Source organism: Gopherus evgoodei, chromosome 10 (assembly GCF_007399415.2).
Source record: "Gopherus evgoodei ecotype Sinaloan lineage chromosome 10, rGopEvg1_v1.p, whole genome shotgun sequence".
NCBI classification, from domain to species: domain Eukaryota; kingdom Metazoa; phylum Chordata; order Testudines; family Testudinidae; genus Gopherus; species Gopherus evgoodei.
This window is the reverse complement of record NC_044331.1, coordinates 35,253,128-35,266,806: the sequence shown is the minus strand read 5'-3', so window position 1 is coordinate 35,266,806 and position 13,679 is coordinate 35,253,128.

Here is a 13,679-nt window from a genome sequence, read left to right as displayed (position 1 = left end):
TATGATTTCACCTGCCTTCATGGGGAAAGCAAGCCAGTTGCTACTTTCTCTGAGGTGCAGAGCGGCAGTGGGGATCCAAATAGTTTCCTGCTAACAAAACAGGCTTTTACATGTTCAGTTTATTATTTTCCGTGAGCATCCAATGATTTTTTTTTTTTTTTACACGATGCATTTTACTGGGAGCAGAATTGGCCAGAAGGGCTTATTATGTTGACAGTCGTGGGGAGCTCACACAGTGCTGCAGTGGCATCAGCAACAGGAGTTCTAGGGTAGAACAACATATCTGCTCTGAATAAGGCTAAACAACATGGTGGTAAAAGCTCCAGCGGCTGGTCTGTCCTTGCACTTCCGCAGTTGCTAGCATTGGTGCAGCTATGCCAATGGCAGTACTGTGCAACAGTGGTAGGAGGTTCCCTGGAAAAAAAATCCCAGTGGAGAGAGAGCTATAGTTTCTTCTAATGACCATTGCATTCAGGGCATCATTAGGTGCGGAACTTATAACAAATTCAGTCTGCTTTGGGCAACCATTGACTTTATCTGTAATTTTTTAAAGGATATTTTGCACAAGAAAGTGTTTGGCCCCAGGGACAAAACAATGTTACATTTTACATTAAATGTTATGGTTGAATTAGGCTTAATTAAGTGCAGTCAAAGCACAAGATAATGTAGTGAATTTTATTAGGCCAGATGAGAATTACTGTAAAAGACAAAAAACTTGGCACAAAATCTACCATTCTACTTACTCTGATATCTGCTTAGCATATAAGGCCAATATAGAAGTTCCAAATAATTGAAACTGCAGTAGAGTTTACATAGTAAATATTTTCCATCCATATAAGGAGAACAACAATGTAGCTAGACTTCCTTTTCATAATCATTAGTTTTTTTGTATGCGACACCCAGTAAGGACTTGATTCTGTCCTCCAATATATAGAGTACACAGTGCCATATGCACTGGAAAATTAGTTGCTATATATGGCCACCAAGCAGGTTGAAACCTGGGATCTTATACCCACTATGTAGTACATTCTGTAGCAATGAAGCATTTTCTACAGCAGATTCAGCCTGAAATCTTCCTAGTGGGAGGTTGTCTAGCTTATTTTGTTTGCATATTTTAATTCACTCATTAATTTATTATTTATAGGTTTCAGAGTAGCAGCCGTGTTAGTTTGTATCCGCAAAAAGAACAGTTGTGGCACCTTAGAGACTAACAAATTTATTTCAGCATGAGCTTTCGTGAGCTACAGCTCACTTCTTTGGATGCATAGAATGGAACACACAGACAGGAGATATTTATACATACAGAGAACATGAAAAGGTGGAAGTATGCATACCAACAGGAAGAGTTTAATCAATTGAGATGAGCTATCATCAGCAGGAGAAAAAAAACTTTTGAAGTGATAATTGAGATGACCCATACAAGGTGTGAGGAGAACTTAACATAGGGAAATAGATTCAATTAGTGTAATGATCCAACCATTCCCAGTCTCTGTTGCGCATCTTAAAGTGTACATAGTGTTTTATAAACCTTGTAAAAGACAAGAAAGGAGGGAAACAACACAAGGAGACATTGACAAGTAGATTAACATAAGAAGGCTTTACAAGAGAAGTGAATTTTATAGAAGGATTGCAAGGAGGAAAGGGAGGGTGTTTGGGTCAGTGACAGTTCCAGATATGGAACACAGCAAGAGAAAAAAACCCTTTGTAGAGAATGGAAGGAGCAGACAAAGAAACCAGTCAAGAGAATGAATACTGAGAGAAGCAAGATGTTTCTAGATATTTAATACAAGAATTACTGAGTGAAATTCTATGGCCTCTCTTATGTAGGAGCTCAGACTAGATCATCATGGCCCCTTATGGCCTTAAAATCCATGATAATTTCTAAAATTGTGAATAAATATTTGGCTAGTGGGTTCAGTTCTGAATCCATAATATATTCTTTTTCACTATGGTAGCTGGTTACTGCTAACTTAAATTCAGACTGTGGGTCAGATCCTAGTCTGACTGAAATCATTGGAAAGCCTCCCACTGGCAGAACAAGGAACTGGTCACATATGAAAAATTTGGTACATTTGGATTTTTCTTCACAAACTGCTGTTTCTTGGTAGGCTACATCCTTGTACAACACCCTGTACTCTATGTTCACCATTTTTATATAGTTATGATATATTGTGTATAAAGTATGCACTGTGAAGTGGTATTTGAAAACTCATCTGTTGAATATTATTATCCTGCTGAAATGTGTGTAACATCACTGTATGTCAAATTATGTGATTTTTGGTATATGATTATTATTGAAATGTAATTCTGGGTAATGCCCACAAACCATTTTCTTAGAGACAAAGATGCACTAGCATGCCAGCAAGGTGTTAGCCATTACCTGTTTAACTGGTCATCCACCAGTTGAGGGGGGAGGAGGGGAGAAAGACAGAAGGTATAACAAAGAATTTACATTTAATCTCAAAAAAATGCTTCAAACCTCATGTACATGGGAGACTGTTTGCACTCAGGTGGGAGGTAATCCTCACCTCTTCCCCTCCATCTCTTCTTACGGCAACGAGATTGCTTGAAAGACAAAAGAAGCATCATTGAACTTAGGGAGTGGTCCTTGCCTGACGATCTTCCAGCCAGAACAGATGCTGCAAGCTTTTAGTGCAAAAAAACTCCTTTTTTGCCTTTAAACCTATTAGCCATGGTTAAATTTGGGAATTAGTTTGTGTGTTTATCCTTTTATTTCTTTTGTAACCAATGCTAACTTTTATGCCTTATCACTTATAGTCACTAGAATCTCTATCTAATAAACTTGTTTGTTTTATCTAATAAAAATATTAGATAATAGCTAAATAAAAATATAATATTGTTTTGGTTGAAGTGTTTGGGAATCTATTCAGGTCAACAAAGCTGGTGCATATAAACATTTTCCTTTGTTGAAATGACAGACTTATTATGAGCTTGTATTGTTCAGTAGTGTGCTGGACAGTACAAAGTGCACATTTCTGGGGGATAGGGCTGGGACTGAGGATATGCAGGAGTAACTGTATGTAATTTATGGATGGCTGGGCATAGCATTCATGTGTTCAGCTGGGAGTGATTTCACTTGCTACTGGTTGTGTGTGAGCAGAGCCTGGAGGGGTTGCTGTTCACCAGCAGAGTAGTGTAAAAGGCATCACAGGTTGGAGAGCTCAGTGGACAGAAGCAGTTCAGATTGCATCTTGGGGAATGTCACACCCTGATTTTGGTGAATTAGGACCTTTTTTGCCCTGTTCCCTAGTACATGTAAAGAGGCATCATGCTATTCCTATAACATTCTTTTGCAGATTACTTTCAGTGAATTTCTAAATTTCAATCACAATGTCAATTTGCCATATCTAATGTTATGTGAAAACAGAGGGGTTTTTACATAAATAATTATTAATAATAAAAAGGGGAAAACCATCACAGAAATCTTACAACCACACAATTTACCAATCATCCAATAGCAAAATAAAGTTTCATTACTTTTGTATCATTGGTGGGGAGTGGGAAACCTGGATCTCCTTATATAGGTATGTTAAGCACTACCGTGGTAAACATTTTTACATAATTCAAGAGAGTTTTCTGGGATTAAACTTCTGAAATTTGGCTTCTTTCTTTTTGATTTAAGCAGGGCTCAGGGGATTGGTAATGGCACAGGGTCTTTCTCCTGCAGGTCGCTGGTTTAAATGCAGTCTAGATCAGTAGTCACTGAAAGTTTGTTCTCGTGTGACAGCTGTTTGGTAAGCACCCTGCCTGTGTGAAATGAATTTGAAGGTTGCAGTCCAATTTCCAGTGGAAAGGTCTCCACATTTCAGACATAGCCATCACAATTTTAACCTTTGGTAGCAGTATCATTAGAAAGGTCAAGTATCTGAATGGTCATGGAGCTCGAATTAGCCTTTTACCCTTAGACATGGTTTCTCCAATCAGTGTTGAAGCACATTGTAATGGCAGTGTGGGAGCAGCATGTATAGCTATTGCCTGTATCAACATAGGGCAGAGTGAGATGCTTCTTATTCTCTTCAGTTTCTTTTGTGGATTCAGTCAGTTATCTTATGTCTTTGTTTTAGAAGTTATGATTTTTGCATTGCTTATGATAATACCTTTCCTAGTCTCATTCATCAGTTATTTACGCTAGGAATATAAGGACTATATCCCGAGGATTTTCAAAACCAAAAGACCATGTCAGTGCAAGATTTTTTTCTTTCAGATTCTCCTTCTGTACCTTTTAACCAGGATTCAGTTCTGTGAAGCATTTCTTGATATTTTAACATTTCTTTTACATATTTTTGAGTTTGTATTCTGGGATCGTGTGTGTTTAAAGCCTGTTTTTTGTGCGCCATTTGCAGCATAAGTGTGTCTCTGAATCTCATTTTAAATGGTTGCTGGGAAGATACTTGTTTCATTTATCCTCTGTTTCTGCTCACAAATTTTACTGTCCTTTCAGTTTGTTCCAAGGAAATCACTCCTCAGCTCTGTGATGCAATCATAAAAGTCTGCTTTGCTGCCTAAATCCTAGAAGACCTTGATGATGATGTTTGATTGTGCACACCTCATTTCTAAAACTACTGTATGATATAATTTAATAGATGCAAGCAAACTTTGATGTATAATTGTACAATAATAATAATGCTTTGCCATTCTGTAGCACCTTCTGAGACATTCCCAAGCACTTCATAAACTTTAATGAATTAAGTCCCACAACAGCTGTTTGTGGGAGATAAATATTATTATCCCCAAATTACTAATAGGCAAATAGCAGCACAGAGAAGAGACAACTAGGTAAACTAAGGCCTAAAGAAGTTAACTAAATTTCCCCAATGTCACACAGACAGGTATAGAACCTAAGGACCCTATTCTCCCCAGCCACAGGATACAAGTAGCTCCCATTGACTTCAGTAAGTCAGTATGACTTTAGTAAGATTGGAGTGGATGCTGTAATAGAAGAAGTCTATTGGGAGTCCCCGCCTCCACTCCAGTCTTATTGTAACCACTAGACAAAGGTCACTCCTATCTCTCCTTTTATTCCTTCTCCTTACTGTGCACTAATATATAGTAAAATGCCATCTGCTCCTTTTCAGCTTTTTAAAAAGAGAACACTGTTTTTCTTCAGTGCATCACTAGATCTTGTTTTATCTCCACAGAATTTTCTTGTTCATGCATTCTTACTAGTACAGTCCTTTATAGCAGCAGTTCTCAAACTGTGGGTCGGGACCCCATTTTAATGGGGTTGCCAAGGCTGGCTGAGACTTGCTGCGGCTCAGGGCTGAAGCCTGAGTCCCACTGCCTGGGGCCAAAGCCCAAGGGATTCAGCCCTGGGTAGTGGGGCTTAGGTTACATGCTGCCTGGGACTGAAGTCCTTCGGCTTCAGCTTTGGGACCCTCCACCCAGGGCGGTGGGGCTTTGGTTTTGCCCCTCTCCCACCAGGGTGGCGGGAACTAGGGTGAGCTCAGGCTTCAGTGCCCCGGCCTGGGGTTATCATAACCTTATTCCCAGATTTTGGACCTTAGCGTCCAAAATATGGGGGTTAGCATGAAAACCTCCAAGCTTAGTCACCAGCTTGGACCTGGTACCTGCTGCCACCACCCAAAAAATTAGAGTGTTTTGGGGCACTCTGGTCCCCCTGAAAAACCTTCCCTGGGGACCCCAAGACCCAAATCCCTTGAGTCTCACAACAAAGGGAAATAATCCTTTTCCCCTTCCCCCCTCCAGGTGCTCCTGGAGAGATACACAGACACAAGCTCTGTGAAACTACACCGAGACTCCCCCCTCTCTGTTCCCGATCCTGGAAACAGAAAGTACTTTCCTATTCCCCCCAGAGGGAATGCAAAATCAGGCTAGCAATCCAACACACAGCTCTCCCCTGATTTCTTCCTCCCACCAATTCCCTGGTGAGTACAGACTCAATTTCCCTGAAGTAAAGAAAAACTCCAACAGGTCTTAAAAGAAAGCTTTATATAAAAAGAAAGAAAAATACATACAAATGCGCTCTCTGTATTTAGATGATACAACACAGGGTCAATTGCTTAAAAGAATATTGAATAAACAGCCTTATTCAAAAAGAATACAAATCAAAGCACTTCAGCACTTATATTCATGCAAATACCAAAGAAAAGAAACCATAGAACTTACTATCTGATCTCTTTGTCCTTACACTTAGAAACAGAAGACTAGAAAATAGAACTACTTCTCCAAAGCTCAGAGGAAAACAGGCAGACAGACAAAAGACCTCTTACACAAACTTCCCTCCACCCAAAGTTGAAAAAATCCGGTTTCCTGATTGGTTTTCTGGTCAGGTGTTTCAGGTGAAAGAGACATTAACCCTTAGCTATCTGTTTATGACACGCCCCCCAAATTGCAGACAGTGGGGAAGCTCACTGGCGGCAATTTCCTTCTAGAACTTGAAAATAAACAGATTAATACAACACATGCACCTTTACATATACTACTAAGTATATAACTAACAGACTTTTACATTTTAAGAACACTTTTTAACTACTGGATTCTGGGAAACTCTCACGGGAGAGTGCATCAGCAACTTTGTTAGAAGCTCCTGTGATGTGTTGAATTTTAAAATCAAAATCTTGGAGAGCTAAACTCCAACGAAGAAGTTTTTTGTTGTTCCCCTTGGCAGTATGAAGCCACTTTAGTGCAGCATGGTCAGTTTGTAGTTGGAACCGCCGTCCCCAAACATATGGGCGTAGCTTTTCCAGGGCGTACACAATGGCATAGCATTCCTTTTCACTGACTGACCAGTGACTTTCCCTCTCAGACAGTTTCTTGCTGAGAAACACGACAGGATGGAAGTTGTGATCTGTTGCTTCCTGCATGAGCACTGCTCCTATACCACGCTCAGATGCATCTGTGGTTACTAGGAATGGTTTGTCAAAATCCGGGGCCCTGAGTACAGGGTCAGACATGAGCGTTGCCTTAAGCTGGGTAAAGGCTTTTTGACACTCATTAGTCCACTTAACGGCATTTGGCTGGGTCTTTTTGGTTAGGTTGGTCAATGGGGCAGCGATTTGGCTGTAGTGTGGTACAAATCGCCTGTAGTATCCGGCCAAGCCTAAGAAGGATTGGACCTGTTTCTTTGACCTTGGGACAGGCCACTTTTGGATAGCATCCACCTTGGCCTGTAGGGGGTTTATGGTTCCTCGACCCACCTGGTGCCCCAGGTAAGTCACTCTGTTTTGGCCTATTTGACACTTTTTGGCCTTAACAGTTAGTCCTGTCTGCCTGATGCGCTCAAAGACCTTTTCCAGGTGAAGTAGGTGTTCGGGCCAGGAGTCTGAAAAAATGGCCACATCATCGAGGTAGGCAACTGCAAATTCTCCCAGTCCAGCTAGTAGACCGTCTACCAGCCTCTGGAAGGTGGCGGGTGCATTTCGAAGGCCGAAAGGAAGGACATTGAATTCATACACCCCCGTATGGGTGACGAATGCTGACCTCTCCTTGGCAGGTTCATCTAGCGGTACTTGCCAGTACCCCTTGGTTAAGTCTATGGTAGAGATGAACTGGGCACGTCCCAACTTTTCCAATAGCTCATCAGTACATGGCATTGGATAGTTGTCCGGACGAGTTACAGCATTTAGCTTACGGTAGTCCACGCAAAAGCGTATTTCCCCATCTGGTTTGGGTACCAGAACCACTGGAGATGCCCAGGCACTGGTAGATGGGCGGATTATACCCATCTGTAGCATGTTCTGGATCTCCCGTTCTATAGCAGCTTGGGCATGAGGAGACACCCGGTAGGGTGGGGTTCTGATTGGGTGAGCATTACCTGTATCAATGGAGTGGTATGCCCGTTCAGTCCGTCCTGGGGTGGCTGAGAACAATGGGGCGAAGCTAGTGCACAGTTCCTTGATTTGTTGCCGCTGCAGACGTTCCAGGGTGGTTGAGAGGTTCACCTCTTCCACGCCACCGTCTTTTTTTCCGTCGTAGTAGACACCGTCAGGCCACTCAGCATCATCTCCCTGGACTGTAAACTGACAAACCTGTAAGTCTCTGGAATAGAAAGGCTTGAGAGAATTAACATGGTACACTTTAGGCTTTAGTGAGGAATTGGGAAATGCTATGAGGTAGTTCACAGCTCCCAGGCGCTCTTGGACCGTGAATGGCCCTTCCCATGATGCTTCCATCTTATGGGCCTGTTGCGCCTTCAAGACCATAACCTGGTCTCCTACCTTGAAGGAACGTTCTCTGGCATGTCTGTCATACCAGGCCTTTTGCTCTTGAGCATCCTTTAGGTTCTCTCTAGCAAGGGCTAAAGAGTGTCGGAGGGTGCTTTGTAGGTTGCTTACAAAGTCCAGAATGTTAGTTCCTGGAGAAGGCGTAAACCCCTCCCATTGCTGCTTCACCAACTGTAATGGCCCCTTAACCTCGTGACCATACACAAGTTCAAATGGTGAAAACCCTAAACTGGGATGTGGTACAGCCCTGTAGGCAAACAGCAACTGCTGCAACACTAGGTCCCAATTATTGGAGAATTCGTTGATGAATTTTCGTATCATGGCCCCCAAAGTTCCATTGAACCTTTCCACCAGGCCATTGGTTTGATGGTGGTACGGGGTGGCAACCAAGTGATTCACCCCATGAGTTTCCCACAGTTTTTCCATGGTCCCTGCCAGGAAATTAGACCCTGAATCTGTAAGGATGTCGGAGGGCCTACCTACCCTGGCAAAGATGTCTGTTAGGGCCAGGCACACAGTGTTAGCCCTGGTGTTGCCTAGAGCTACTGCTTCTGGCCATCGGGTAGCAAAGTCCACTAAAGTCAGTACGTACTGTTTTCCTCTGGGCGTCTTTTTTGGAAAAGGGCCCAGAATATCCACAGCTACTCGCTGAAAGGGGACCTCAATTATGGGGAGTGGCTGGAGAGGGGCCTTGACCTGATCTTGAGGCTTACCCACTCTTTGGCATACCTCACAAGACCGGACATACTTGGCAACATCCTTGCCCATCCCCTCCCAGTGGAAGGACTTCCCCAACCGGTCCTTGGTTCAGTTCACCCCAGCATGGCCACTGGGATGATCATGGGCTAAGCTTAAGAGCTTCTCCCGGTACTTAGTTGGAACCACCAACTGTTTTTGCGGCTGCCATTCCTCCCGGTGTCCACCAGAAAGAATTTCCTTGTATAAAAGTCCTTGGTCTATAACAAACCGGGATCGATTAGAAGAGCTGAGAGGCGGTGGGGTGCTCCGTGCCGCCGCCCACGCTTTCTGAAGGCTGTCATCTGCTTCCTGCTCAGCCTGGAACTGTTCCCTTGAGGCTGGGGTCACCAGTTCTTCCTCAGACTGTGGACTTGGGCTTGGTCCCTCTGGAAGCGATGTAGGTGATGGGGTTGTTTCCGTTGCTGGTGAACCGCTCTCCGCTGGTGCACCTGAGGGTATTTCAGGCTCTGGCTGAGCCTTTTGGGTATGGCTGTCGTGTGCTTCTGCCAGTTCTGGCTCGCTGGCGCCCTCTGGCGTTGAGTTTGAAGATGTGGTTGCACTTGCTGGTGCTGGTTGCTGTTCCAGTTCCGGGCCTGGGACTGGAGATGCTGTGGCTGTTTCAGTGGTAGGCATGGAATCCGGGTCCACTACCTCTGTCTGGGTCTCTGGTAACACAGACGGGGCCTCTGTGGACGGCTCAGGAACAGGAATGGGTCTGGAAGCTTGCCTGGTTTGGCTACGGGTAACCATTCCCACTCTCTTGGCCCGCCTCACCTGGTTGGCCAAGTCTTCCCCCAGTAGCATGGGGATAGGATAATTGTCATAGACTGCAAAAGTCCACATTCCTGACCAGCCTTTGTACTGGACAGGCAGTTGAGCTGTAGGCAAGTCTACAGCTTGTGACATGAAGGGGTAAATTGTAACTTTGGCCTTTGGGTTGATGAATTTGGGGTCAACGAAGGATTGGTGGATAGCTGACACTTGTGCCCCCGTGTCTCTCCACGCAGTAACCTTCTTTCCGCCCACTCTCAAATTTTCCCTTCGCTCCAAGGGTATTTGAGAGGCATCTGGGCCTGGGGATCTTTGGGGTGATGGTGGTGTAATGAATTGCACTCGCATGGTGTTCTTGGGACAGTTGGCCTTGATATGTCCCAGTTCATTACACTTAAAGCATCTTCCATCTGATGGGTCACTGGGCCGAGGTGAGTTACTGGAGACTGGTGAGGTTGAAGAGTAGGGTATCTGTGGCTTTACTTGGGTGGTATGTAGGGTCTTTGGCTGTCCTCGGTTGTAGGGTTTATGGTCTGTGTGCCCCCTGGGGTAATCGTTCCCCTTGACAGTAGCTTTTTTGCTTTCTGCCAGTTCCATCCATTTGGCTCCAATCTCCCCCGCCTCAGCGATAGTTTTGGGATTTCTATCTTGTATGTACCGTGTGATGTCTTCAGGAACACCATCCAAGAACTGCTCCATTTGTATGAGGAGGTTCACTTCTTCCAAGGTTTGAATGTTGTTTCCTGTTAACCAGGCCTCATAGTTTTTTGCAATGTAGTAGGCGTGTTTGGGAAATGACACCTCTGGTTTCCACTTTTGGGTTCTGAAGCGCCGACGGGCATGATCTGGGGTTATCCCCATCCTGTATCTGGCCTTGGTTTGAAAAAGTTTATAGTCATTCATTTGCGGCTTGGGCATTTCAGCTGCCACCTCTGCTAAAGGTCCACTGAGGTGTGGCCTTAATTCTACCATGTACTGGTCTTCGGGGATGCTGTACCCAAGACAGGCTCTTTCAAAATTTTCCAGGAAGGCCTCGGTGTCATCACCTGCCTTGTAGGTGGGAAATTTCCTGTGCTGTGGAGTAATAATTGGCGCCGGGTTGTTAGGGTTGGCTGGCACATGCAGCCCAGCTTTTGCCAACTCCAGTTCATGTTTTCTCTGTTTTTCCTTCTCTTCATTCTCTTTTTGTTGTTTTTCCATTTCTTTTTGTTGTTTTTCCATTTCTCGGCGGTGGGCCACCTCTTCTTCTTTTAGTTTTCTTTTGTGTGCTGCCTCTTGGGCTGCCTGTTCTCTTTGGAAGGCTGCCAGTTTGAGGCTTTCTTCCTTTTCTTTTATCTCCATCTCTTTTTGTTTTATTTCTAGTTCCTGTTTGTGTTTTTCCATCTCTCGCCTGTGTTCAGCTTCTTTGAACTGGTCTTCGGCCTCCATTTTTGTCCTGGTAGACATGGTTCCTGTTTTCTTGTGTTGGGGTGCCCTCCGGTGTTTCTCTTTTGAACTGCAGGCTCTGTTCCCTCCTGGAGTCTGCCTAGCAACAGTACTTTTTTTCCCTTTCTCTCTCTAGCTAATGTTCAATGAAGGGAAACCAGAAAAACCACTTTATTTGCATGCATATAAGTGCTGGTACTTGCCACCTTATGGGAGGGTTTTGCATGACAAAAGACCCTTAACAGTTTGGTAATGGCTTCTCGCTTAACATGCAAACCACAAACTGCTAGAGAGCAGAAAAAAAAATTCTCTCTGGTTCCCTTTTAAAACCAAACTGTTTCTCTCTGCTAAAAAGCCCCTAGCAGAGAAAAGAAAAATATAATATTCCTACTGGCTTCTGGATTGTATCTTTCCCACAACGCTGCACACCATATCATAACCTTATTCCCAGATTTTGGACCTTAGCGTCCAAAATATGGGGGTTAGCATGAAAACCTCCAAGCTTAGTCACCAGCTTGGACCTGGTACCTGCTGCCACCACCCAAAAAATTAGAGTGTTTTGGGGCACTCTGGTCCCCCTGAAAAACCTTCCCTGGGGACCCCAAGACCCAAATCCCTTGAGTCTCACAACAAAGGGAAATAATCCTTTTCCCCTTCCCCCCTCCAGGTGCTCCTGGAGAGATACACAGACACAAGCTCTGTGAAACTACACCGAGACTCCCCCCTCTCTGTTCCCGATCCTGGAAACAGAAAGTACTTTCCTATTCCCCCCAGAGGGAATGCAAAATCAGGCTAGCAATCCAACACACAGCTCTCCCCTGATTTCTTCCTCCCACCAATTCCCTGGTGAGTACAGACTCAATTTCCCTGAAGTAAAGAAAAACTCCAACAGGTCTTAAAAGAAAGCTTTATATAAAAAGAAAGAAAAATACATACAAATGCGCTCTCTGTATTTAGATGATACAACACAGGGTCAATTGCTTAAAAGAATATTGAATAAACAGCCTTATTCAAAAAGAATACAAATCAAAGCACTTCAGCACTTATATTCATGCAAATACCAAAGAAAAGAAACCATAGAACTTACTATCTGATCTCTTTGTCCTTACACTTAGAAACAGAAGACTAGAAAATAGAACTACTTCTCCAAAGCTCAGAGGAAAACAGGCAGACAGACAAAAGACCTCTTACACAAACTTCCCTCCACCCAAAGTTGAAAAAATCCGGTTTCCTGATTGGTTTTCTGGTCAGGTGTTTCAGGTGAAAGAGACATTAACCCTTAGCTATCTGTTTATGACAGGGGTTGTGTAGTAATTTTTGTTATCAGAAGGGAATCATAGTGCAATGAAGCTTGAGAACCCTTGCTTTATAGTATGAGAAGTGTAATTTTGTTCTTAAATCCAGTAATCATTACCAGACTGTACTGTATATATTTCAGGGCTTCTAGGTGCCCTGTAAATTGTGCTAGTGGACAGTGATTCGATGGACAGTATCCCTAACTGAAATGTAATGTTTCATGTTATCACCCCAATGCCATGTGTCTATCTAAGAATATCAAACTTGTCTGTGATCTGTTTATCCTGTGGTAAAGTAGGGACAGGATAAATATACAAAAAGTCTCTCTAAATCAAAACTGTTCTTTCGCAGGGCCACCCAACAGAATTTGTCAGCAGGATGAAACCTTGCATGGAAGAGATAATTCTGCAAGGAAGAGAAGGATGGGAGAGAAATTCATGGAATAGTGGGTCTAATGGCCCTATATCCTATTGTACCTCAGGTTCTGATGTTTCCGCATTTAACAACATAGCTTAGATGCACCTGGATTTGACTTTGCCTGCTCCTCTGACACTTCTACTGATTTCTGTTGCCAGGGGAGAGAGAACAAGACTATCCAATCACGGTATCTGATGGTATCTCTTACCATGAAAAGGAAGCCCTATTTTTCTTTTATATGTTTGTCAGGGGAAATTGCATGATAAAACTAAGCTTGTGAGAAAACTGAGAATACATCAGCATAATTGAAGACAGAAAAGTTGTAACCTACACATTTATGTTAATATAGTGTAATGGAAGGGACCAGGTTTTACTGTGCATGTGGTTTTAAGGAGTTAAAGCTGAAGGGTGCATTTTCACTAAGAACAAAGATGTGATCTTACCTTGAATTAGCTAACACGTGGCAAAATCTCACTGAAGACAAGGCGGTTTGTTTAGACAAATTAGTAGTAGATCAAGTTATAAAGACTATGAGGGAGCCTATGGTTGACCTGCTTACTTGTGTGGAAACTACAAACTGTCTTGTCCTCGCTAGGATTTTACCACGTTAGCTAGTTCAATTTAAAAAACATTTTTTCCCCTAGTGAAGACAAGGCCTTAGACTGTGAAAAATAACCTTAAGTTTTACCACTAGCCAGGGGTGCATGCTGCAATATGTAATTAACTCAAATTGTGAATTGCTATGCCTTTTCAAAAGGTGTAGCAAAAGGCACTGCTTAGTGTGTTCCCTCCAGTACGCACAAACCAGTGCACCCCAGCATGGCATTG